This window comes from Lissotriton helveticus, chromosome 11, assembly GCF_964261635.1.
Source record: "Lissotriton helveticus chromosome 11, aLisHel1.1, whole genome shotgun sequence".
NCBI lineage: Eukaryota > Metazoa > Chordata > Amphibia > Caudata > Salamandridae > Lissotriton > Lissotriton helveticus.
Genome location: NC_136072.1, coordinates 1,026,721,506 through 1,026,749,456, shown reverse-complemented (window position 1 = coordinate 1,026,749,456; position 27,951 = coordinate 1,026,721,506). Strand labels below are relative to the sequence as shown.

The following is a 27,951-nucleotide window of genomic DNA, read 5'->3' as shown; positions in this document are numbered from 1 at the left end:
GTTTATTTAGATCATTGTAGTTGAGTCGCGTTTTTTGAATAAACTATGTGACCATACAGGCGTGACTCCTCCAATTAAGTGACGGTTTATTAAGGGCTGCTTGTGAGAGAAACAGTCGCTGAATATTCCAGAACTGAGAAGCACGTTACTATCTGCCCCCGGTCTACGTTATCTGTACCAATATCATATGGTAAGCGTTAGTGCGTCGCCTAGATTGAGCCCTTAGTATCTATACGAGGACAGATTAATTGTAAAATCAGCGTCCGTTTTTTACCATCTTTTCTATAGCTTTTTTGAATATCCCCACAACTGGAGAACTGTGTATTAGAAAATCTAGAAGTGTCTACGCTATCTATATAAATATCTTAAGGTAAGCGTCTTCGCACTATCTAAATTGTGCCTCCAATATTCATATTACGTTAGGTTTTTATTCTTTTCCCCTTTCTTTTATTATTTTCTCTGCAGTGCCTTAATATCCCCATATCAGGTGGATTGCTAATTGGAATATTTAGAAGTGTATACGTTTATATCTTTGTCCGTGGACCAGGGGGCAAGCTCCGACCTTAGTGCCATTCAGGTAGTAGAAGGACTAGCCCTGTTTTCATCCCTGTTCGTTTATTTGAGGTATAGATATAAACCCTTTGGCAATTGTCCCTCTTCCATCTCTTAGATTTGAGTGTTGCTTGGTTACATCGATGGAACTGCAAAGGACGTCGCTCTATAGATCTCTTGAATATTAAATTCATTCCAATATCGGTGATCTAATGCGAGTGTTTTAGGTAATTAGCCCCTATACGACTGTGACCATGAACAAATTGTGGAAAAGAGAAAATATATATATACATTTTTTGAAAGAATGAATATCTATGGTCTTTATATTTTCAGCTTCGTGTAACTCCTGTTCGCATTTTTTATACACCGCAATTTATTGAAATATAAGGTAAATGGTCTTTTTTATGATTGTCTAATTGATATAGTTGTTGAAATCTTGGGTATTTCCTTTAGCATTTTCCATTCTTGATCTATAGTTAGTTTCCATCCCTCGTGAAATGAGGTAATAACATGGAGTGTTGGCTCAAGATTTTTTACTTAGGTAATTCCTTCAGTATTTTTCATCCTTGACCTATAGCGATTTACCATCTGTGGTAAAATGAGATAACAACATATAGGGTTGCCTTAAGATTTAAAACTTTAAATGCAAATACGATGTATCTAAGAAAGTACAAATAGCTTGAAAAATCATTTAACTGTCCGAAAGATCAATTTAGCTCTTTTAAGTATATATCCCAAGCATCAATTATTACAAAAGTTAATATTAAGACGATATATATAGAATGAATTTATTTTCACAGATAACCTCTTCCTTATCAATCAGAAGGTGAAAACCAAGGTATTTTGCGTTGCCCAAATTACGTAAATTAGTAAGTACACTTATTAAATGTACAATATATGACATCATTTAGCAGTAGAATCGCATCATATGTTTAAAAACTCTGTATATTCGGAAATCTATAGGGAAAAATCATTTACAAACGTCTCAAAATCCCTATTTTATAAATGTACTATGATGATTTTGTTAAAATGTGGCATCAGTACTAATGCCCTGGGATTTTTAAATGAGAACATAAATTAAACACATTACTTTGGGCATACTAAGATGTATATATACTGAGCCTTATATGCTCTTCTTTAATGGAGTATAATCGATTTAAGCCAAATTTAGAATATGAGCGATGAAACAATTAGATTTATGAGACTAGACATCATCATTATATACTGGGTATACCTAGATGTATACACGCCGAGTTCATTATGCTTCCTTTTTAATTTAGTACTACTAATTAATGCAAATTTGAGAATATGAGCAATGAAATAACTAGATCTATGTGACTAGATATCACCATTAAGAATTTTTGTCTGCTTGTCAAAAAATGAGAGGTTTATAATTGCTGATGTCTTGATAAAATAATGTGAGCTCAGTGTGAAGGTTATACATAATCACTTATGTATTTTACGGATTATGATGTTTATTTTTTATTCTTTGTTCTGTCTCTGTTATGAATTAAAATGTATCTATTGTACATTATTATTTTTTTGTATTTTATAGGCAAAACGTGGCCACTCCTGAAGAAGGCGCTGGTCGCCGAAACCCGCGTCGATAACACTATTGTGCCACTGTGTTGTTTTTTATTGAGAAAAAAAGTCTTTCCTTTTTAACAAAATATGTTACCACTAAGTTATACATCTTTTTAAATAATGTGTTGTTATGTATGATCTTTCACCCGAACTAATAAAAAGTAGAACTTTTATGTCATTAGCCTTTTCCTTTCCTCTCTATTATTCGATTTGACAAGCAAATAGTAAATTGCCTAGGTTGTTATTCCACATGTTATGTCCCTGACCTAGGAATTGTTATTATTGGTCATTCAGGGGGTCCTTGTTGTTTTCACTAAATATGAGGCCTTGGCTGACAGGGAATGTAAATTTCGAGGGAAACCCCACGTGGCACAGGTATATGAAGAAGGGGACCGTCCAGGGAAAGCCCTGGCGGATGCGACTAGACCGCCTAAGTTCTCCACGTATGTGGCGGAACTACAGGACGCGCAGGGCAATACGCATAGGAATCTTCCTGATCAGTTACGCACGCTCAGGGACTACTATAGTAATTTGTACTCCTCCCAAAGGGGAACTCCCCTTAACTTACCTGATTATTTTGAAGACACCGCGCTAGCCTGGTTGGGGGATACCCAGCGGAAATTCTTAGCCCTAGATTTAGAGTTAGACGAAATTACGGAAGCTATCATGACGATGAAATCTGGGCGGGCCCCAGGTTCCGACGGGCTTCCCATGGAGATTTATAAAACCTACGTTTCCACTCTAGCCCCAATCCTAAAAGAGGTCTATTATGCAGCGCTGGAAGAGGAATGCTTGCCCAGGACGATGCAGAAGGCCCTTATAACCTCGTTATTGAAACCAGGGAAGTCCCCACATTGCTGTGACTCAAACCGACCCCTTTCTCTTTTAAACTGCGACACCAATATATTGGCTAAGGTTCTAGCAACCAGGTTAAATCTGCTGATGCAACTTCTGGCACTACCTGACCAAGCTGGATTCATTCCGAACCGAGCCACGTCGCATAATCTCAGGACCTTGGCTGCTGTACTACATGACATTGACCCTAAGTGCTCGGCGGTTGCTGTATTCCTTGACGCTACCAAAGCGTTTGATTCCCTAGAATGGGATTACCTGCTGGGCACGCTGGGATATATGGGGATGCCCGCCGCCTTCCTCCAGTGAGTTCAACTATAATACAGCTGTCCGGTGGCCTCAGTGCTCCTGAATGGGGCCAGGTCCCTCCCCTTTGCCATATCTCGGGGCACCCGGCAAGGCGGCCCATTATATCCTATCCTGTTCGCCCTAGCCATCGAACCCCTGGCCTCCAAACTCCGTCGGCACCATAACGACAAAGCACTGATATGCCCGGCTAGACAGCTCCTCATCTCCCTATATGCAGACGACATGAAGCTTTATGTTAAAAACCCCCGAGATAACCTTAATTCAATATTGCAGGAGATAACCAAATTCGGCGTCATCTCTGGGGTACAAATAAGTTGGTCCAAGTCTGCGGTCTTTCCCCTCACAGACAATACCCCGGCACACCAATTGGACTACCCCCTGGTGTGGGAAACGATGAGATAAAATACCTGGGCATATGGGTGACCAGAGATAGGGACGCTTTCATGAGAATGAATTATGGCACAACCTTGGACAAACTAACCGACACCATCACCAAGTGGATACGACTTCCACTCTCTATGGCAGGGAGGATCTCCTTAATCAAAATGGTTTTATTGCCACATATGTTGATTGCTGCAACTGTGCTTCGCGATAATTTGCTTACGGTCTCTCCAGTGTCTGGAGTACTGTGAATGTTTCCGCAATCCATGTTTGAAATGCCAATAAAGATGGTTTTGAAAAAAAAAAATGGTTTTATTGCCAAAACGTTTGTATTTATTCATTAACATACCCTACCACCCGGCACTTCTTCTTTAGTACGCTCAAATCTCAACTTACGCGGCTCATATGGGGCAGGAAACAGGCGAGACTTAACTTGTATACACTGATGTTGCCATATCACAAAGGGGGGTACGATGTCCCTAATTTTGAACTTTATTATTATTGTGAACAGGCCCACTTTGCGGAGTATTGGTTTCACCCGCCACCTTTTATGCCTCATCTGGCGGTGGAGGATGGGTACATGGCCCGACACCCTCGGTGTGCTATATTTTCACAGCAGTGAAAAAGCGCGAACGTGACCCGTCCACCGTTGATTGCACTATAATGGCGTAGCAGCAGATAGCCCGTAGGCTGGAAGACCCCATGCTGTATTCCCCTAAAATGCCCCTCTTACGAAACCCCTTACTGCAAGTCACCTCTGAAGGGATATGTCACAGAATGCTAGAGAAGCTTAAGATTTGAACCTGGGGGGATCTCTATGTAGGCGGGCAATTCTGATCCAAGGAGCAATTCTTTGACACCTATGAGCCGACGATAATGAACAAATTTATGTATACCCGTCTCCGGCAAAGTGTGAAAGGCTGCTACCCCGGCTTTTCCGGAGGAGCCTGATACGCTCGCTCCTTTGCACGCCTTGCTCCAAGCAGACAGCCCTCGACACGTTGTATCCCTTCTTTATCAGCATATGCAGAACTCACCATTCTCATATCATGTCCGTGTCAGGCAAGACTGGGATAAGGATCTGATTGTAACACTGACAGATGACCAATGGGAACTTAGCTGTGCACAGACAGAGGCTGTGACCAGCAACAATAGGCTACGTCTTATACATTACAAGTTTCTGCACCGCTTGTATCACACTCCAGCAAAACTGTATAGGTTTCGACTCCGGGATAGTGATAAGTGCACGCGGTGTGGTCAGGAAGGGACAGATTTTATACACCTGGCATGGGATTGCCCCCAGGTGGCACTTTACTGGACCCAGACATTTCAGGGGCTATCAACCATGATAAGCATTCAGGAAGTTCCGTGTCCGCTTGTTGCCCTCTTGGGCCTGCCCAAGGGGATCAAGACAATACATAAAAAGTTCCTAGCAATGGGGCTCCTACTGGTGAAGAGACAGGTGGCCTGTAGGTGGGGGAGAGTCCGTGCTCCCAAGTTCAAGGACTGGATTCATTCTATGTCTACATGGCAAGACTACAAGCACCACTATGCTGAACCGCTGCCCATAAAGTCACGCCCGACGGACATCTGGGGCCCACTCACTACATATCTTCTAGCACTGGGGGCGAATCAAGAGGAAGGGGAGGAGATAATTAGGCCCACGACCTGCCTCCGACTCTTGCAGGAGGACTCACAGGGGGAATGGCTGGTCAAACTCTGACAGCCGGGGTGCTCTGACTCGGGGCTGGATATAAGATTCCTTACCTTAGAATATCCCGAGGCGTCAGACTGGATCTGGAAAGTTTTCATCAGCAGTACCTCTGCACGTCGGAAGGCGTCGTCTGCGGCTCCGCGTCCGTCATCGCGATCCCCGGGATGAGGTCGCTGGAGTACTTAGACGCTGCCCTTGCACGCTGACGTCCGTTCTGTACATAGCTTTCCACGCCAGGACGCAGAGCCATGCAAGAAAACCGACACTGGTGCCATGAAACTAGGGCCCTGACAGGGAAAGTCCTTAACCCTAGATATCAGTTTGCAGAACGGGGAGGATGGGTGGGGCGGTAAGGAATCTAACACTAACTAATGTTTCTTACAGATATATCGTTACCGAAGGTAAGTAACTTGTGCATCTGAAAGAAACACGTTAGTGTTCGATTCCTTACCTTAGAATAGATACCCCAGCAATACCAACCCCTGTGGTGGGTCTGCAAACCAAAATAACACCAGAAAGTCCTGGAGAACTGAACGGCCAAAGAAGCCGTCTCTCCGGACTTGGCTGTCCAGGCAGTAATGCTTGGCAAACGTGTGCAGCGAGGCCCACGTAGCTGCCTGACAAATGTCCTGCAAAGGGACTCCCCGTCCCAAGGCAGTAGTAGCAGCCATGGCCCGAGTGGAATGGGTGCGCAGCCCCTCAGGAGGATTCTTTTTAGCCAATGAATAACAGATCTTAATGCACAAAACGACCCACCAACCGATGGTGGGTTTGTGCACCGCCCGTCCCTTCTTAGCGCCCACGAAGCCACCAAAAAGTTGGTTGTCCACTGTTGTGTGCGGTTCAGGTAAAAAGATTGTGCACGTTTTGGGTCCAGACGGTGGAGCCTCTCTTCCTATTTCGAAGGCCTTGAAAGGGAACGAAAAGCAGAAGTTTGCTGGCGCTGGGCTGAAAGGCCAAGGACTTGGCCGTAGCTCTGGAGTCCATAAAGCGCTCTGCTTTATCGCAAATAGGCGACGGCCATCAAACGGCATGTCCATGAGAGTGCTCTGGACATGACCTGAAAAGTTTGTGGACTTCAGCCAGGCGTGACAACGAATCACCACCGTCGTTGCAATAGTTCTGCCCAGCGAGTCGTGGTGTCAAGTCCACATCGGATGGAGTACCGTGCTGCATCCCGCCCCTCAGCAAGAGCCTGGGCGAGCCGTGTCCTGGCCTACTCCGGACACTGGGGCAGCACATCCGCCACCGTATCCCACAGAGAGTGGGTGTAACGGTCCAAAAGGCATGCAGTATTAATGGACCGCAAACCCTAAACTAATGGAGGAAAACAGTTTCTTGCCAAACTATTCCAGCCTTTTGGAGTCCCAGTCTGGGGATGCGGTCGGGAAGGCGGTTTGTGATGTCGAGGCCTGGATAACCAGACTCTCAGGGGTGGGGTGGGTGGCCTAAAAGCAGGGGTTGCCCAGAGCTGGGCGGTGACGCCGGGCCACGTTCCGATCCACAGGAGGGACTGAGGTGGGCTTGGACCAAGTGCCCATCAGAACATCAGTGAGGGCCTCATTAAACTGCAGCAGGGGCTCCGAAGAGCTTACTGGCGGTTGAAACACCTTGGTGAGGAGGTTAGTCCTCACGGCCGCTGCAGGGAGCTCAAGGCCCAAGGCCTTGGTCGCCTTGCGCAGCACCACAGCATAAGCAACACCCTCCTCTGTAGCCACGGAAGGAGGAGAGAGAAAACCAGTGTCAGGCGAAGTGTCTAGACCACTGGCCTCCCCTAGCTCATCTGCCCAGTCCTGACTTAACTGGCACTGCTGTGCCAGAGGGTCCTCTGACCCCTCCCAGTCTTCCCTTTCATCCATTTCCTGATAAACAGGCAGAAATGACAGAGCCGGGGCGTAGGTGAACAACTCACCAGTCGGAGATGGTGCCGATTGGCGCCGGTCTGACGCCAAGCCCAGGCCGGGGTTGAAACCAGGGCTGGCGTCGCCAGAGGACGGCGCCATTGGTGGCTCAGAGGGGTTTGGCGCCGGCAGAGGCGTTGTGAGGTCAACCGGCATCAACCGGGTTCCAGGCCCGGATCCCACGGGGTCCTGCGGTGCCGGGAGCGAAGTCGACGAGTCCGAAGCCGCCGGCAACACAGAACTAGGACCCCCAGCCAGACCCGCAGGGCCCAAAGGCGCACCGGCAGGGCCTGACGGCGGAAAGAGAGTCCTCATGGCCACGAAGAAGTCTCGAATCTGCTCTGGAGTCGCATTGAGCCCAGGGACCGGAGGGTGTGGATGCGACTGCATGGGCTCCGCCAGAAGGCCGTGCCCCTTGAACCCACTCACGACCGGCGAGGGGAAGTCGAAGAACGATGGTGTTTCTTCGACTTTTTTTGCCATGCCTCGACTAACCCGAGTGCGAGGACTTGGATCCTGACGAATGGTAATGACTTCGGCTCCGCGACCGGTCCCTCGACTTCCTTCTCGACCGGGACCTTGAGCGGCGCGGAGCCGACTGCCGGAGGGTTACTATTCAGGGTATGTCCCCCACTGATGTGACTGCAGACTGAAACCGACACGTGCACTGATTTAGCCCCTCTGTCTTAGTGCCCCACTGTCACTGGCTCTTGGTCCCACCAACTACACTGGATGTGGCAGCAGGTCTTGAAGCGACTCTCCCTTACCCTTCCTTCACTTATGATGTCCTCATTTTGTTGTAGCCTGTATCCCTGGTTGAGTTTGAACTGCACCATACCTGCACTATTCACATGCTACCCGGTGCTGTGGACTTTGTCAGCACTGCTCTGCCCTTGTTGGGATATTGCCTCCCGGTTTGGTGAGCTCATCATGCATTCCATCCCTGTATTTCCTGATACTGTTGGTTACAGTACATCATGCTGCTGGCAAACTCTTTTCTCTACTTTCATACCCCATATGAGCACTGATCGAATTGTATGCTTTCCTAATGATGTGCAAAATAATTTTTTTTAATGAAAATGATTTAAACAAAAAAAAGAAAATGTACTCTTTCAGGTTAAAACAAGAATACAGAAGAAGAACCTGAGTCCTGAGGACGTCTCTCTTGTTTTGCCTTCCACTTCCCCTTTCTCCCAGGCAGTGACAGTTGAACTCACCTGTTGCGGGTTTTGGTTGGTGGGATTTGGGGCAAGGTCATCTGCTTCTAAGGAGATCGCCTTTTGGAGTTTGACACCAATTCAGCAGTGTATATGTTGAATAGGAGTGGAGTGAGGATGCAACCATGTTTTAGGCTGCAAGTGGTGCTAATTTTGGGTGTAACAGTGCATGCCCCAGTTTTCACACGGACCTCATTCCTTTGTATAATGACGGCTTTCCCTTAACAGTTTTGGGAAGCCGTCCTAAGCTGCAACTTTCCTCCATAGGGTCGCGGATATGGCATTGTAAGGCTCCGCAATGACATCGACTCAGGTCCTGACGTCAGTGGAGACATAAGTACCCTCCGGAGCACAGAGCCAATATAGAAACTGGTTGCGGAAACAGTGTGCCAAAAAAGATAAAAAATCTTTGAAACATTAATAAAGAAGAAGCAGTAAACGGTATGTTAATACCAGATATGGATTTAAAAGAAAACCCCCAAAGAATCAACAAAGCACACGGCTACGTGAAATCCTGCATCCTGTTGAAATAACCATCATGTAAAGGAGGGAAACCTTACATTCTATATACCATTCATCAATGGCATGGCATAGTAACAGCAAACTAAGCCTATAAAACAACACTAAGCTGTTTGTTGAATCACATAATTACAAGACATATTTATTTATTTTTTATTTTATTTTGAAGGTTTTCTATAGCGCGAACCAGACTCTTGCGAGTATCAGAGCGCTTTACAAGACAAATATAAATATATACATAGTATATTACGATATAGAGAAACACACAATAAGTATGTACTAGATACATCTAGAACAAGAGAAGGCATTGCGTTGCTAGTGCACATTGGCAAATACAAGCGAAGAAAAGCAAGTGATAGGGTACAGTGCATTGAATAAAGAGTTCACATGGATTGAGCATGTTGATAGTGCCAATGCAAAGTATGATGATACCAAACAAAGACTTTCAAAGAAGAACAATAAATCAATACTGCCCACTGTTGTGCAATCCATTGTGAAAGAGAAACACCCCCCACTCTACTGACCACATCCATTTGTAAATGGATGGTATGGCCATACCCAATAAATAATAAATAAAACCAACGTGGCCAGGCCAAGTAGTCAGTTGAGTCCCAACATAAGTTGAGGTAGTGATCACCGGGATATAAACCCAGTATTGAAAAAGGGTTACCTGATAGGTCATTCGCAGAGTGGGAGGATGGGCAAGGAGTTAATGAATCTGCGGCTAGACTGTGTCTCTACCAGATAGAACGTTACCGAAGGTAAGTAACTTTTACGTCTGATAGAGACATCTAGCAGCAGATTCCTTAACTTTTAAATTAAATACCCTAGCTATAACCACCTAAAGGAGGGTCTTCAAACTAATCCTACAAAAGTTCCCCAAAGAGAACCAGCTGGTTATAACTAACAACTGACTAAATACACGTAGGAATAGCAGAACAAGAGCTTGCCTCTTAATGGAATCCATTATCACTGTGACAGAACCTATAAATAAAACAGCCCTATAGGCCCAAGAGAAACGTCCCTTGAAGGAAACGTGGGAAAAATCCCTAAAGAACCATCTGTCAGTTAACAGACAATATCCTCTAGCCCCAAGGGGAAAGAAAACCTATTGACCAAACGGGATGAGTGCATGACAAAAATCATGTAATCCGCGATCTTCACCACAATAAAGAAATATCAGAGAAGGAAAGATAAAATCCAAAATAAGGACTCTCAGAAGGTATGGAGTCGTTTCTTACCTGTAACTCCAGTTCTGTAGTAGGGGTATCTCTGTTATAGTCATAATCTAGTGTATAGTCCCGCTCATGTGCGGGGACCCCGGAGCAATCAAAAATAATCTCTTACGCTATCTTCTTTGCAGTAGTGCATAGACACTTAAGAGAGAATTAAAGACAGATAATACATGCAAGGCTACACTGTCCAGTACTTCAACTAGAAATGCAAAGGATATTCCACCAATATCACATTTAAACCTGTCTGCCAGGTTTCACCATGCCATGGAAAAACACTTCCTCCCCTTCCCCAAATCCTTGGAATGATAGAGAGGAAGGACAGGACAGACAAGCCCCGATAGGCTGCCATTATGTGGCTTAAAAAGGGATACCGTGCCTTTAAGGACACTTTCCAGAACTTTCCTGGTATCCCAGAATGCACAGCAACTCCCTCCACGTTCAGTTCTTTTTGGAGGTGTATACAGCTAGACCTGTAGCATTCATCATTTTCTCCTTTTCTCCACCGGGGAGGAGGGCGGGAGCTTATGACTCTAACAGAGATACTCCTACTACAGACTGGAGTTACAGGTAAGAAACTACTCCTTCTGTAGTAGGGGATCTCTGTATATAGTCATAATCTAGTGAATAGAATGACAAGCCCATCCAAAAACAACCTGGCGGTGGAGAAAAATAAGGCAACGCCACTACTGTGCAAACAGATTTCTCAATGAAGCCTGCCCAACCTGAGCATCTGCCCATGCATCAGAGTCCAGACAGTAATGCTTAGCAAAGGTATGGACCGACTTCCAAGTGGCAGCCTTGCAGATCTCTGCAATGGGAACATTACGAAGCAAAGCTGATGTAGCCGCTTTGCCCCTGGTAGAATGAGCCTTAGGCTTACCCCCTAAGGTCTTATTCGCTTTCTGATAACAGAGCTGGATACAAGACACAATCCACCTAGAGATGGACTGTTTCAAAGTAGCCAGACCAGTCCTAACCGACCCATGGTTGACAAACAATTGGTCGGACCTGCGAATGTCTTTGGTTTTATCCAGATAGAATTTCAACACCCTTCTGACATCCAGGGAATGAAGAGACCTTTCCGCTGGAGTGGAAGGATTCTGGAAAAACGTCGGTAAAGTTATAGCCTGATTAACATGAAAATCAGAAATGTCCCTGGGAAGGAACTTAGGGCGAGTACGCATAACAACCTTAGCAGCATGAAATACGGTATAAGGTTCCTGGCAACACAATCCCTGAATCTCACTCACCCTGCGGGCCGATGTAATGGCCACGAGGAACGCCGCCTTCCAAGACAGGTGCTGCAGTGAAGCCTTGTGAATAGGCTCGAAAGGTTTCTTCATCAGCCTGGACAGCACCACATTCAGTCCCCATGCAGGCGAAGGAAGCCGAACAGGAGGGAACACCTTCTTCAACCCTTCCAAAAAATCCTTAATCACAGGAATCTGGAAGAAGGATGTCTACAAAGGGCATTTCCTGTACGCAGTCAACGCAGCCGTATGAACCTTAATTGGAATGGAAATTAAGTCCAGACTGAGCTAAATGCAGAAGGTATGGAAGGATGACATCTTCCTTGCAGGTAGTTGGATCATAGTTCTTAGACATGCACCAGATGCAGAATCTCTTCCATTTGTAAGCATAAGAGGTCCTAGTAGATGGCCTCTTAGCCTCCTTCAATATGTCCATGCAATCCTCAGGAAGATTCAAGTGGCCATATTGCACTATCTCAGGAGCCATGCCGCCAAACTCAACGACGAGAGGTTGGGGTGCACCATCTGCCCCCCAAACTTCGTGAGAAGGTCCGGCCGACACGGCAGCCGCCGATGAGGCAGGTCCGTGAACCACCACTGCCTGGGCCATTGCGGAGTAATGAGGATCATCCGCGCCCAGGATTGGGCGAGCTTGATGAGCACCGCCGGAATCCGGGGAATGGGTGGAAAAGCGTACAGAAAGCTGTTCGACCAGCTGATCCATAACGTGTTCCCCTAGAGTCCCCGGCTGATAATACCTCGAAGCGAAGTCGCGGCATTTGCTGTTTTCGGAGGTGGCGAACAGATCCACGTCTGGAGTGCCCCACATGGCGAAGACGTCGCCGAGCACCTCGTCGTTTATGACCCACTCGTGGTTTTCCTGAAGCAGTTTGCTGAGGGCGTCCGCCTGAACATTCTGCACACCTGGCAGATGAGTCGCCGTTATCGTCAGTCCTCTGGCTAGCAGCCAGTGCCAGATCGCCTGCGCTTCCTGTGACAGTGTGCGCGATCTTGAGCCCCCCAGCTTGTTGAGGTAATACATTGTGGTCGTATTGTCCGTCTGTACAAGCAAGGAGTTGGTCTGGAAGGACGGATGAAAGGCCTTCAATTCCAAGTGAACCACTCTGAGTTCCAGGAAATTGATGTGATACGTGGACTCTGCTGGAGACCACGTTCCCTGGATTTGTAGATGGTCTGAATGCGCTCCCCAGCCCTGGAGAGACGCATCCGTCACGATAGTCTGAGTCGGGATATCCTTGTGGAAAGGAACCCCCCTGAGTAGATTCCCTGCCGAGCACCACCATCTCAGGGACTGTTGGGCATGACGAGACAACTGGATCCTGTCGTCCCAGCACCCTTTCCTCTGGTCTCATTGATCCTCCAAGCATTCCTGCAACGGCCTCATGTGCAGGCACACATGTGGGGTGAGGAAGATACAAGAGGCCATCGACCCCAGTAGAGAAGACACCGTCTCGCTGTTGTAGATGGAGCATCTATGAGAGCCTGAGCCTTCCGAAGGAGTGATGAGCGCCTCTCTTCCGAAGGAGACACGCTTGCTGACAGCGTATTGATGGAGGCTCCCAAGTACTGCAGGCACTGGACCGGGATCGGAACAGACTTGGACATATTTATGTGCAACCCCAGCTGATTCAGCAGGACAGCCGTACTGTTGATGTGCAGTTGTGCTTCCTGGAAGGTGGAGGCCTTGATCACCAGTCGTCCAGGTACGGGTAGACAAACACCTTGTTCTTTCGCAGGTGCGCTGCCACCACAGCCATGCACTTCGAAAACGTCTTGGGTGCAGACTTCAGTCCAAACGGTAGTACGGTGTACTGATAGTGATTGGTGCCGACGAGGAGGTGCAGGAACTTCCGGTGTTTCCGTGCAATGGGCACATGGAAGTACGCATCTTGCAGATCTATCGCGCAAAGCCAGTCTCCCCTATGCAGCTGAGGGTAAATCTGGCGCAAAGACAGCATGCAAAACTTTTCCCTGCAAATCCACTTGGTTGCTTGTCGCAAATCCAGAATGGGCATGTACTCGTTCTTGTCTTTCTTCCTCACCAGGAAGAAGCGAGAGTAAAGGCCCTTTCCCCTTTGAGACAGAGGGACGTCTTCTATCGCCCTTTTTCTTAACAGGGTGTCGGCCGCCGCCTGGAGCTTGCGTAGCTGGAACTGCGAGGCAACCGGTGGAATTGCTGGAGGCGGACTGGTGAACCGAAGACTGTATCCATTGCAAACAATATTCAGCACCCACTTGTCTTGAGTAATGTTTCTCCACTCTGCCAGGTAATGTTGGATGCTTCCCCCCACCGGAGCGGGTAACGGATGAGGGGGAAGAAGCACCTCAGGGCCTAGACCCAGCCGGGCCTTTGGTCGCGGATGAAGACTGCTGACCACCGCGGCCCCTCTGGCGCTTTTGGAACGGGCGTCGTTGGAACTGTTGCTGATGCTGCTGTTGTTGCTGCCCAGCCTGTCGACCTTGCCCTCTACCTTGCGCCCCGTACCGTCTCTGGAATGAGCGGAAGGTCTTCTTCTGTTCCTTCGGCTTTTCCAACCCGACAGCCGTCAGGGTCTCAGCCTCCGCCTTCATGCGGGCCATCTCCTCGTCCGCATGTTTCCCAAAAAGGGTCTCGTCCGAGAAGGGTAGATTGGCAACCCTCTGCTGCACCTCAGGCTTCAAGGACGTCAGACGCAGCCAGGCGTGGAGCCTCAGGTTGACCCCATGACAGTATCCGTGTGCTGCCAGGAGGGAGGAATCCACAGCAGAGCCGATCACTTGGTTGGACCATGAGTCCTTCATTCATGATCTCTTGGAAATCCTCCCTGTTCTCCCGGGGAAGAAGTTCCACGAACCGTGCGAGGGACTCCCATAGGGACCGATCATAACATCCCAACAAGGCTGAGGCACTAGCGGCCTTCATAGACGTGGCGGCCGTCCCACAGACCTTCCTGTCCGCCGAATCCATCCAGCGGCTCTCCTTGTCAGGAGGCACTGTCGATGACGGAGTGGTGGCGTGTTGCTTCCTTGCCGCTGTCACAATCACTGAGTCCGGCGCAGGGTCTAAGCAAAGGAACGCCGGATCAGAGTCAGGAGCCCGATACTTCTTATGCAGCCTGGAAGGAGCTGATTCCGTAACCGCAGGGGTGAAGAAGAGCTCCATGGCCGGTTCCACCAGCCCAGGCACCAACGGCAACAAGGGGCGAGACAAGTGTTTCTTATGCAGGTTCTCGAAGATGACGGAAGTCAGGGGCGCGGGCACCGTGAGTGTGATGCCCAGCTTAGCTGCTCCTCGCAGTAAAACATCCTGGAAGGAGACAATGTCGTCGATCGGGGACACCCTTGTCCAAGGGGAGTCCGTCAGGGTCGGCCAGTAGTCCCTGGCACTGGACGAATCCGTGTGGCGGGATCTTGACCTGTCCCTCCTACGGCGCCGTCTGGACCTCTTTGACAAGAGACGGCGACTCCTGGACCTATCTCTCCGTCTTGAGCGAGGCCTCGACCTCCGCGGCCTCGGGCGTTCCGCGGGCCGGAAAGGAGGGCGCTGTGGAGGCCGAACCGGGAGCCTAGGTTGCGGAGGCCCCGTAGGCGGTGTCGGCAAATGAGGCAACAAGGCCGACCTTGGCGGAGAGGGTGGAGGAGGACGGGGAGGAGGAACCGGAGGTGGAGGAGTAGGAGGTTGAGGCAGTGGAGAAGGAGTCGGGGTCCGCGGAGTAAGATCCACGGGCAAAGGAGGAGGTGTAGGCGACCTCGGTTTAGAGGGTGAGTAAACATGAGAGTAGTCCGAGCCCGGAGACTGTCCCACTCTCCTTTGCTTCTTCTTCTGACCAGCGGGGGCGATCTTGAGGCCCTACCCCTCGTAGACGAGCGACGGCGCCGCCGCGACCATGTGCTCGCTGAAGCCGAGGACTCCGTCCTGGTCCTAGAACATCTAGGCTTCCTCCTCGATGCTTAGCGTCCCCTTGACGTAGACGAGCGTCTGCTTGGCGTCGATGGCCGTCGCTTCGACGTCGACCGTAGGTGCGTCGATCGTCTCCTCGACGACGGCGATCTTTTCGGCATCGACGACCTCCGTCTCGACGTCGCTGACTTACGTGTCAATGTTGACGGTGACCGGCAGTGACGCCTCAACGGCGAGCGCCGGCGTCTTGACCTCTCTCGACGTCGATGATGGCTCGACGACGAATCAGTCCTCGACGTTTCCTCGTTGGAGGTCTCGACGTCAGTCCCCTCGACGTCGAACGTCGACGGCGCTTCGACCCAGAGCCCTGGGGAGACGGGGAACAGACTGTGGTCATGCCTTTCGACGTCGACGTCGAGGCTATCGACATCGACGTCAACGGAGACCGGTGGCGTTTTCTGGCCTTTTCCTTACTAGGGAGCCCCCCAGAGGCCGGCGCACGGGCAGAGGAAGGAGCCCCTTCATGCACAGACCCACCTTGTCCTTGCTGCCTACTCTTGGAGCCTGGTCTTCTCCCTGTCCTTCAGGGTCCTTTTAGGGAACTGCAGACAGATATCACACTCCTCAGGAACATGAGAAGAAGGCAGGCACAGGATGCAAACCCTGTGAGGATGAGAGCTCGGCGAAAATGGCCGCACTGTAGTGCAGCTCCGCCAGCCATCGTAATTTATCCTGCAATATCCTTGCCCTAATTTCGCCATTCGGCAGACCTGCCCTCGGTCATGAGCTGAAGACACGCTAGAGCCGCCGGAGACTACAGGCTGATAATCGCACAGAGGGGCTGCAGTGAGAACCGGGACATTGCGGGGCCGTCCAAGACTTCCAGAAAATGGCGGCGCCCAAATGACCCAGGAGACTGATCTGCGCTAAGAGACTACAGCGATGGCTAGAAGGCAACTAGCGACGCCACTCGCGACCTCTCTGGGACTTACCCTGCCAACGAGAAAGGTAGCGAAGCAGGCGGGAACTGATATTGTGACACCCGGGCAGCGGTCGGAAGAGACTGGGGTGAGCTCTGGACAGAGCACTGCGCAAGCCCCCGGCGGAGGAGATCACCACAGGCCGCAAATGAGGGAGGAGCCACTGAAAGACTCGCGGGCCATAGCCGACCCGCCCGCAGCGATTGCTGAGCAGGGACAACTGCTACTGGCTACTCCGCAGACTGCCGCTGATTGCACGGTGAGCCGGTCCACCCCCTCCCCCCCCTCGAGACGAGACTAGATATAGGTGCCGAGATACTGACCCAGCACGGAAGTTGCAGACGCGGCGGGAACGGCGCTTGGCATTTGGGGACTACGGCCCAGCGAGTATTTAGCACCCAGCACACGGAGAGAGAGGGAGCAGACAGCCCGGTCCTACTGAATACCGAGCCCAGACTAAATGTCCCTTACTGCCTGCAAAGAGCGAGAACAGCCTACTCACTGCACCAGAAATACTCTCACCCCTCCACCCCCCATGGCACGGCGGCATACAAAACTATACGAACCAGGGGGGGCAACGGTGGAACACTAGCTGCTTGATATCACTGGAGCGATCCTTCCCCATCGCTGCGCGCCATTGTCTAGAGACTGCACCTGTGGGAGGCGGAAGGCACTATAGACTGAGCGAGTGTGTGAAACGCAACGGGAACATCTAAAGGACGGAGCTACACATGAGTCCACGAGGAGTGTAAGGACAGACGATATGTGGTAGATGATCCACATGCAGCCCATTACACTGCTGGCTTACTGACAACGGCGCAATTTTTCTGCTGGTCACGTGGAGGATGCGTTGCCGATCGCGTGGCCTAGCCAAAGATAAGACCTGCAGCACTACTAGTGCACTCAAAACTCGTGAGGGCTCTGCGCGACAAGCGAGCGACCAGAGTTGGGCAGGCAACAGGCATCCTCCGAACAGAGAGACATCGTGCAGACACGTGTATCTGGCGACAAATTGGCCGAACATTCAACATGGGGAAGCCGGAAAATAATCAACCCCGCCTGACGTTTGAGCTGCGGAAAGGGGAAAACCAGGGCAAGCTCCGACGTCTGACTCTGAACTGGAAACGACTGCGACGCCCAACACAGCCCTCGAAAAATCCCTAGCTGCTATACAGGCCAGTCTACAGGCTATAGATGGGAAGATAGAAGCTTTGAATGGCAGGATGGATCAGTTTTCGTCGAAACTAGACAAGCATACAGTCCGATTGAATGAGGCAGAACAGCGTATCACAGATGCGGAAGATGGGCTGCAACAAGTTGCTGATAAGACGAGTGACATCAACAAGCTACTAGCAGTCATACAGGCCAAGAATGATGACATTCAAGCGCGGTCCCGCCGCAATAATATTTGCATACTGGGGCTGCAGGAATCAACAAACGTAGGGAGATTGGAAGATTACATCGAGGCACTACTACAGGAAATATGTGGCAAGGACGAATTATCCCCATTATTCGCTGTTGAGCGAGCGCACAGATCTCTGGCAGCGCGACCTCCTCCAGGGACACCTCCGAGGCCCATAATAGCCAGACTGCTCAACTTCCGGGATAGGGACACGGTGCTGCGCATCACTAGGCAAAAGGGTTCGATTACGTACCAGGGAAACACATTATCATTCTACCCGGACTTTACGGCCAACGTCCAAGCAGCCCGCAAAGAATTCCAAAACGTTAAGAAACTACTTCTAAAGGAACAGATACCCTACGCCATGTTGTATCCTGCACGTCTGCGCGTTGGGACAATGGAAAATGGTAAAATGTTCACGAATCCTAAGCAGGCTATGGAGCATGCACGACAGCTGCGACGCCAACAACAGCAATCTGCGGCTTCACCCACATCTGACGTTGATGACTGAGTAGTAAGAGGTCATGGGACTGACTTCTGGTGGGATAAGAGTTGTACTACCTGTGTCGCAGCTGGGAGGAGGGGTAACATGCCGAAAATGCAGACATGAAGATGTGAGGAGCGGCGGGGCGAGATATGTAACATGAGAGTATGGGTCTGCCAGGTTAAGTGAGATTAGTGGAAATTACACAGATTCGATGGCTCCCCTTCCCTTAGACACCTGGGAGCGGATGCAGCCGCCACGACCCCCGATGGGTAATCCCTGATGGGAATTCTGGTTACTTGAGTTATTGTTACACAGGGAGTTGAATGGGGGAAATGTCTTTAGCGATTGGGGTGTGCTGAAGTGGGAGGTGGGGGGGAGGGATGTTTGGTTTTGTTACAGACCGGTGGTACTTGATTCTAAACACTATACAACACAATCATATAGCAGATGGGTGCGATTACATGCGGACAAGAGAAATGCACACAATACCACACACTTGTATCCACCATGACAGGGGCCACGTATAATGCTATTACGTGGAATGTACGGGGACTAAATACGCCATGGAAAATAAGAAAGGTACTAGCGCAGTTGGACCGACACAATGTCACAATAGCACTATTACAGGAAACCCACCTGACTAAAGTGACGGAGGATAAAGTGGCTAAGAAGTGGGCGAAATTCAGACTCGCATCATCATATTTCTCATACGCGAGGGGAGTCCTAATCTTAATAAAGAAGGGGGTGATATTTAAGGCATTAGACTCAAGCACAGATGAGGAAGGCCGATGAGCGATGGTACTTGGTAAATTGGGACAGGTTATGGTGACAATCATAAGTTTTTATGGTCCAGTAGTTGATGATGCGACAGCATACTTGAACATGTTCCAGACATTACCCACATGGCCTGATACAGCACTCCTTTGGGGGGGTGGGGGGAGATCTAAACACGCACCTAGATCCTAAGCTAGATAAATCGAACTCTCAGGGGGCTAGGATGGTTAGAGTTGCTGCCTGTGTAAAGGACGGAATGCTAGAGTTTAGGCTAGCAGATGCTTGGCGACACAGACGTATAGAGACACTAGCAGGCACGCATATCACACCAGCGACAAATTGGTGGTCCAGGCTAGACTACTGGCTATTGAGTGAGGGAGCAAATGAATGGGTGACAGATGTACGTAATTTGCCCAGAACGCTATCAGATCACAATCCAGTGCTTCTCACCGTGAGCATTCCTCAAAATCCGCACAAACCATTGACGTGGAGATTCAGAGCAGAGGCACTGTTAGATCCGATATTCGCTGACACAATTAGGACTGCCATCGTGCAGTATTTCGAGACAAACGTGAGGACGGTGGACAGCCAAGAGATTCTATGGGAAGCCTTTAAGGTCACGATAAGAGGAACCTGTATTAGCACGACTGCTGGAATTCTAAAAGACATACGCGGTAGACTGCGTGCATTGGAAAAGAAACTTAGCGAGCTTGAAGTCCAATATGATAGTGTACCCTCTAAAGGTATGTTAGCAAGCATACATGAGCACATTGATTAGTTTAATGATCTGGCAGAGACGGAGGTGAAATATCTATCGAAACGGCAGGTTGACAGACGATATGGAGAAGGTGGGCGCCCGAGCAGATCACTAGCGGGTAGGTTACAATGCAGGGCTGCTCAACTCCCAGTGGACCGGATTGTAGACAGCACTGGGCAGGCACACTACTCCCCTGCGGCAATAGTTGAGCAGTTTCGTCAATTTTATAGTCTGCTTTACACTTCTAGCGGCGGGACTGACAAACAGGATCTTAATACGTACCTGGAGGGCATTGCATGGGCATGGCTGTCTGATGTACACAGGAAATATCTTAGCCTACCACTAGACGTAGAGGACGTGATAGACGCTATAAAATCACTTCCGAATGGAAAAGCGCCAGGACCTGACAGTTTGACCGCAGAATTCTACAAGGTGCACGCTGCCCTTCTTGCTCCCCACATTCTTGCAATGTATGCAGAAGCTTATGAGACAGGCCGGCTTCCCTCTTCTTTACGACAGGCAATGATCATCACTCTATTGAAAAAAGACAAACCTTCCGAAAGCTGCGAATCATATCGTTCATTGTCACTCATTAATCTAGATGCCAAAATACTAGTGAAGATATTAGCCACGAAGCTGCAGCCTCTAATGCCTCTACTGGTCCTACCAGACCAAGCTGGGTTTATTCCAGACCGATCTACATCTCCTAATTTACGCACCATATTTGCCATGCTACACATTTTAAATCCAGAATCACCTGCCGTTGCTGTGCTATTAGAAGCCGCAAAGGCATTTGATTCCATAGAGTGGCGATACATGTTGCACATACTATCCAGAATGGGATTCCCACCAATGTTTAAACACTGGGTACAGATATTGTATACTGAACCATCTGCCAGGGTTTGGGTAGGAGGGGACACATCTGAGCCGTTTGGCATAGAGAGAGGTACACGGCAGGGATGCCCCCTATCCCCAATCTTATTTGCCATTGTGCTGGAACCTCTGGCGTGCAAAATCTGGCAGATACACAGGGCAGCGGCGCTTAATTTTAACAACAGGCCGGTGGAAATTACACTCTACGCGGACGATATGGTCCTGTATGTCCGTGAACCGACCCAATATTTATCTCCTCTCCTTCGAGAATATGTTAAGTTCAGTTTGCAATCTGGTCTCCAAATAAACTGGAGCAAGTCTGTAATCATCCCGCTAACTGCTATCACAACGCCTCCGATAGTCGAGTACCCACTGGTTTGGTCTGCTGATCCTGTAAAGTATTTAGGAGTGTGGATACACAGAGATCTCGCAGTGGTTGTCACCGAAAACTACGGCGCGGCTTATGCAACCCTAGTCACACAAGTAGACAGATGGCTGGGCTTACCACTATCACTGGCGGACAGAATTTCCGTCATCAAGATGGTGATACTGCCAACATTTTTTACCTCTTCTGCAATGTCCCAGTCCCGCTAACGGCGCACTTCTTCAAAACCGTCCAAACACAGCTATTGCGACTACTCTGTCGCTACTTTACGAGAGAGGAGGGTTCAAAGCACCAGACATTTATGTCTACTACCTATGTTGCAAAGCTCAGTACGCATACTACTGGTACAAACCACATGCCTTTACGCCGCATGTTGTGGTGGAGGAGGGGGACGCTCACCCTACACCACTGAGAGGCATCATAACACACTCCCGAAGACACACGCCGAGAGCAGAGATCAACATGATTGACATTACCACGTCAACTGACCATAACGGCCCCCATAAAGAGAAAGCTGGTTACCAGACTGTACAAAGCCGTTCAAAACGATGAGCCACATAGTGTAGATGCCAGTCTGACACGGTGGAACGATGTGTTAGACACCCCCATAACAGAGGGAGAGTGGACGCAAATATGCTCCATAACAGGGAGGTTGACCCCTAACAGTAACCTGCGAATAATATATCTTAAATTTATACATCAAACATACCACACTACTTCCAGGTTATGACGAATAGGTCTACGGGACTCAGGAGGGTGCAGGCGATGTGGCACCAAACCGGCTGGCTTTATGCATTTGGCGTGGGAATGCGGACCTGTACACACTTATTGGGACAAGGTATTATCCATGCTTGCGAAAATGACAGCTTTTGCGTTGCAAAATGCCCCGGCGTTATTCCTATTGGAGCATGCTCCTCAGCTCAAAGGTGTGATGGGGAAATTCATACATGTGGCCCTACTACTGGCGAAGAGAAGAGTACTGTTTACATGGGACAGCAGAAGGCGCCCTAAAGCTGAAGGTTGGTTGAAGGACATGGTATACTGTAGGGACCAATTGGAGACGTATGCAGAAGAACTTCCCCCCTCATCCAAGCCCAGGGACATTTGGGCCCCATTAAGAGAATACTTGCTAGCCTTCAGTGACGAGCACTCGGAGGATGAATTGTAAATGTAGATGATGAAAGGGGAGGGTGCTGATAATGCTAAAATATTGCGCTTTCATTGTGACTGGTTCAAACTGGGCGATATTACACATGGTGGTTGACTTGTGAGTTTATCGATGGATGTAATGCACTGTTTAGGCAGGAATCAAAGTACCCCTTAACTGTGTTTTTGTTGAGGTTTCCTGACTGTTATTCAGTTTTGCAATCTGTATATTTGATATGAATATGCTCTGAATATATTGTATGATTAATGAAAATTGATAAATAAAAAAATAAATAAAAAACCCTGTGAGGATCCGATTTTGCCTTTTTCCTGGAGCACTCAAGACATTTATCAAATAAGGCAGGCATATTTGATAAAAGAGCAGCCCAAAACACCAGAGAAACTCCAGCAAAGATGAGAAGAGGCAAAACACGTCGAGTGAACACACACTAACACTTTAAAAGTGCACAATTTGAAGAAAAAACCCCAAAAAAGGGAGAGCTCAACGCTCCAGGATCCTGCTAGCAGGAGCCGGAAAAAAGAACTGAAAGTGGAGGGAGTTGCTGTGCATTCTGGGATACCAGGAGAGTTCTGGAAAGTTTCCTTAAAGTCCCGGTATCCCTTTTTATGCCACATAATGGCAGCCTATGGGGGCTTGTCTGTCCTGTCCTTCCTCTCTATCATTCCAAGGATTTGGGGAAGGGGGAAGTGTTTTTCCATGGTGAAACCTGGCACACAGGTTTAAGTGTGATATTGGTGGAATATCCTTTGCATTTCTAGTTGAAGTACTGGACAGTGTAGCCTTGCATGTATAGGCTGCATTATCTGTCTTTAATTCTCTCTTAAGTGTCTATGCAATACTGCAAAGAAGACAGCTTAAGAGAATATTTTTGATTGCTCCGAGGTCCCCGCACATGAGCGGGACTATCCACTAGATTATGACTATACAAAGAGATCCCCTACTACAGAATCCATTATACCAAGATGAATGAACATCAAAAGAAAGATGAACAATAATACCTCTACGGTATAGAGAATTTTGTTTGAACATAATGACCTCTCAAAGAGTATATAATGCACTATAAAGAGACTAAAATGACACGAATAGGTTTGAATTTAATATTTAAATTCGCCAATTATGCCAGTTGTAAAAATCTTTGCCACAAAGGTGTATCATTTGGACATGTGCATAATATATACATAAAATTGACTCACAACAGACTTCGAGTGGTCTGACGACACATAGAGCATTACTGGCCCACAATTACTGCAGGACCGAAGGTAACTACAAAGCCTGCGCCTGCATGTCCTTCAGTGTCATGGTCTGAAAGTCTGAACCTGACTGAGCTGCGGGCATGCTCAAAATATCAAGGGAAGCGGAAGAAGAAAATAGGGAACGCACCTACTAGTGCTGTATAAAAACTATTAAAAAAGGCAAAAACGAAATATTAAAAGTAAATAATATAAAATGAATCCTTGTAAGCCACAAGCGCATGCAACAACACTTGAGATACAAAATACAACTTGATCACAAGACTGTCTCAAGAAGTAACAGCCATGATTTCCCAAGGACTTGTAAACACAGAGAAAATTAAATACATACCCAAAAAGACAGGTTATATACATTTTCCAGACAGATGCAAATAGCATTGTAAGAGAACAACAAAAAGAGCTTCATATGAAGCATAAAAACACCAACCATAAATTGTATGACCAAAAACAGGTAAGGAATCAGCATCTAGAAGTCTCCATCAGACTGTTTATGACACTACGTATCACACAGCATAAGATACAGAGTTCACTCACAGTTCTTAAGAATGAACATATGAATCACCTATCCCCTCCTTAGAGCAGATGGCAACTAAATTGTGTGTTTCAAAGAGCACACCATACATTTTCCAAAAAGTGAAGCACATACAATCAAAATGTAGATATGCAATCTGCTCAGAAGGAGAAACAACCTGCACCATAAAATACATAGTCCAATAAGACTTTTATGAAAGATGAACCACAAGAACATGTGTTCAAAAGAATACAAAACATAGGCCCTGAATCCATCAGCGCTATAATAAATATGCACACCACACGGGTAGTGAAGAGTACTACACTGATTACTCTAATGAGTAAATACCAGAACGTCCCTATATACTAGACATACCACCGGCATACCAACATATCTCTTAGAGAGACAACAAAAGGATGAAGCCATGCACATTTTAGCATACTGAACTGCTTCAAAGAAACTTGTGTCAGAAAATTTTCCATACAAGAAGACACACCCCTTGACAATCTCTTGAGCACAAAGCTCGTCCTCAGAGGTCAAGGGACACAGGGAAACCTCCCTTGGTCAACCAAACCAATACCAGCCTAAGTAAGGGAAAAAATGGTACTGAGAATAAAACACCTGCTCTCGCAGGAGACCAAGTGGTCAAACCAACATCGGACATATAAAATGCCATAACAAAGAGTACTCGCTTATAAAGAAATAACGCTGCATCACAAGTATAAATACAAGTTATTCCAGTAACAAACAACAAAAAGCTATGATTTTGAAGACCTCTGTCTTTCACGGAAGCGTCTTAACGCTGCATCAGCTTGACGCCCAAAAAGATGGACACCATCAAATGGCATGTCAACCAAAGTCGACCGGAGAGCCTCAGAGAAACCCGAAGTTGCCAGCCAAGCCTCACGCTTTAATTCCACTGCCGATGCCAGACCGCAACCTACAGAATCTGTAGTGTTCATACCACACCTCATAGAAAGCCTAGCAGCCTGCTGACCATCTTTAATCAAATTACAACCTCCGAGCGGATGTTATATGGAAGAGATGGTATAAAGCATGGGAATATCGCCCCAGCACACAAGATGTAGTTATGGATCTCAATGCTGAGCTTGCTGAAGCAAGGATGTGCTTACCAGAAGCATCACGACTCCTATAATCCTTATTCACTGGAGTCTTAGGAACAGAATCTACATCCCATGAAGCAGTCGCAACCTGAGTCACCAAGCTACATGTAGGTGAAAGGGTGTCTATGAAGACAAACTGGGTCCCCAGGCGCAGGCAGGTGTCTAAGTGCAACATCTCGGTCCACTGAGGCCCCCTGACTCAAGCTTGGCCTAAGTACCTAATCCTCCTAATAATAATTCCCCTGTCTGTCCCTGAAGCACAAGTTACCTACCTTCGGTAACTATATATCTGTAAGAAACAGTAGTTAGTGTTAGATTCCTTACCATAGAATATCCCCAGGCGTCAGACTGGATCCGGAAAGTTTTGCGTAGCATTACCCCTGCGCGTCGGTAGGCGTCGTCTGCGGCTCCGTGTCCGTCGTCGGCGTGACCGGGATGACGTCTGAGTACTTAGACTCCGCCCTCGCGCGCGGACGTCAGTTCTTGTACATAGCTTTCTGCACCAGGAACACAGAGCCATGCCAGAGACCGACACTGGTGCCATGAAACTAGGGCCCTGAAAGGGATGTCCTTAACCCTAGATATCGGTTCGCAGAATGGGGAGGATGGGTGGGGCGGTAAGGAATCTAACACTAACTACTGTTTCTTACAGATATATTGTTACCAAAGGTAAGTAACTTGTGCATCTGAAAGAAACAGGTTAGTGTTAGATTCCTTACCTTAGAATAGATACCCCAGCAATACCAACCCCGGAGGTGGGTCTGCGAACCAAGATCACACCAGAAAGTCCTGGAGAACAGAATGGCCGAAAAAGCCATCTCCCCGGACTTGGCTGTCCAGGCAGTAGTGTCTAGCAAACGTGTGCAGCAACACCCACGTAGCTGCCTGACAGATGTCCTGCAAGGGAACTCACCGACCCAGGGCAGTAGTAGCCGCCATGGCCCGAGTGGAATGGGCCTCAGCCCAACAGGAGGCTCCATCTTTGCCAAGGAGTAACAGACCTTGATGCACAACATGACCCACCAAGAGATGGTCTGCTTGTGCACCGCCCGTCCCTTCTTCGCACCCACGTAACCAACAAAGAGCTAGTCGTGGTGTGCGGTCTAGATAAAAGGAGAGCGCACATTTGTGGTCCAGACGGTGGAGCCTCTCTTCCTCCTTCGAGGGATGCGGAGGCGGAAAGAAGGTGGGCAAGGTGATGGACTGCCCGATATGAAAGGCTGTAACCACTTTGGGCAGGAAAGAAGGACGAGTTTTCAAGACAACTTTGTCCGGATGGACAGAAAGGAGAGGAGGCTTAGAAGATAGAGCCTGGAGCTCACTTACCCTCCTGGCAGAGGTGATAGCAACCAGGAATGCAGTCTTGAGAGTCAGAAGACGAAGAGGGCAATTGTGAAGTGGCTCAAAAGGAGCGCATATCAAATAGGCGAGAACCAGTTTCAAGTCCCACTGAGGCATCACGAAAGGAACAGGAGGAAACATGTGCGTGATGCCTTTCAGGAATCTATTTACAACAGGGGACATGAAAAGAGAAGGCTAATCAGGAAGCCTCAAGAAGGCAGAAATGGCAGAGAGGTAGCCCTTAATAGTGCCCAGAGCAGAGCCCTGCTGGGCAAGAGACAGAAGGAAGAGAAGAACCTCTTAAAGGGGGGCGGTGAGTGGATCTACAGCCTTTGCTGTGCACCATGCCACAAATTTGTTCCACCTGCAGGCGTATACCGATTTTGTGGAGGGACGCCTGGCTGCCAGAATCACATCACAGACTTCAGTAGGCAAGTCAAATGGCCTCAACTGCCACCGCTCAATCTCCACGCATGGAGGTGGAGGCTGGACAGGTTCGGGTGGAGGACCGTCCCCTGCTGTTGCGACAGAAGGTCCTCCTGAAGAGGCAGAGGAATCGGAGGATCGACTGACATGCTGAGTAGCTCGGGATACTTGTATCTTCGTGCCCAGTCCAGAGCCAAAAGAATGACTTGGGCCCGGTCACGCCTGATCTTCTTCAGCACTCTAGACAGAAGTGGTATAGGCGGAAAGGCGTACAACAGACCACAGCTCCACTCGGGACGAAAAGCGTCTCCGAGCAAGCGCCGCCTTGGAAATTCCAACTCGCAGAACTGATGACATTGCGCGTTCTCTTCGGTGGCGAATAGATCGAACCAAGGCTCTCCCCACTGCTGAAAGAGGCCTTGCGCCACGCCATTGGTGATCCATCATGCACCGGTGGCTGAGTTTGTCTGCCCTGTCGTTCAGGGAACCTGCCAGGTGTTGAACCACCAGGATGACGCCCTGGTGTTCCAGCTATTGCCAGAGGTGCAGTGCCTCCTGACAAAGGGCCCACGACCCCACCCCGCCCTGTTTGTTGCAGTACCACATGGCGGTGGTGTTGTCCGTGAACACCTACACCACACTTCCCCGGACAGAGGGAAGGAATGCCTTCAGTGCAAGCCGGAGACCAGAGGCCTCTGATCTCCCTCTCTCCCATGTGGCCCCCCCATCCCAGGAGGGACGCATCCGTCACCACTACGTGCTCCAGTTGGGGTAGGGAGAGAGATCTGCCGCTGACCCAATCGCGGTTCTTGAGCCACCACTGCAACTGTTTTGCCGGGCCCTCCGCGATCCGGACGTGGTCGGACAGGTGATCCCCCGACATGCGGTGGTACTGTGGTGGCATGGCTGGAGGGGTCGCCTTGAAGGGGATGGAGTAGCCCCTTCGGACGATTTGCAGCACCCACCTGTCCGATGTGATGGAGCGCCAGTGGAGGAGGTGATGGCGAACCCTGACCCCCACTGGCGTCGAATGGGCATGAAAACTCGGACTACGAGGA

The 27,951-nt window shown here is 48.8% G+C and overlaps 1 protein-coding gene and 1 long non-coding RNA gene across 6 annotated transcripts in view; one reads left to right on the top strand and one right to left on the bottom strand.

The window, feature by feature from the left end:
* The window catches only part of HECTD4 (HECT domain E3 ubiquitin protein ligase 4), a 2,216,728-nt gene that overhangs the window by 948,038 nt on the left and 1,240,739 nt on the right, over window positions 1-27,951 (bottom strand). The window lies entirely within an intron of this gene.
* On the top strand, window positions 85-2,295 carry LOC144791438 (uncharacterized). 2 transcript variants are annotated; one of them, XR_013602387.1, is made up of 7 exons: window positions 85-190; window positions 289-370; window positions 466-577; window positions 671-779; window positions 886-940; window positions 1,353-1,421; window positions 2,108-2,295. It is a non-coding gene; the product is annotated as an uncharacterized LOC144791438 (long non-coding RNA). The 2 variants fall into 2 exon arrangements; XR_013602388.1 differs by lacking the exons at window positions 466-577; window positions 671-779.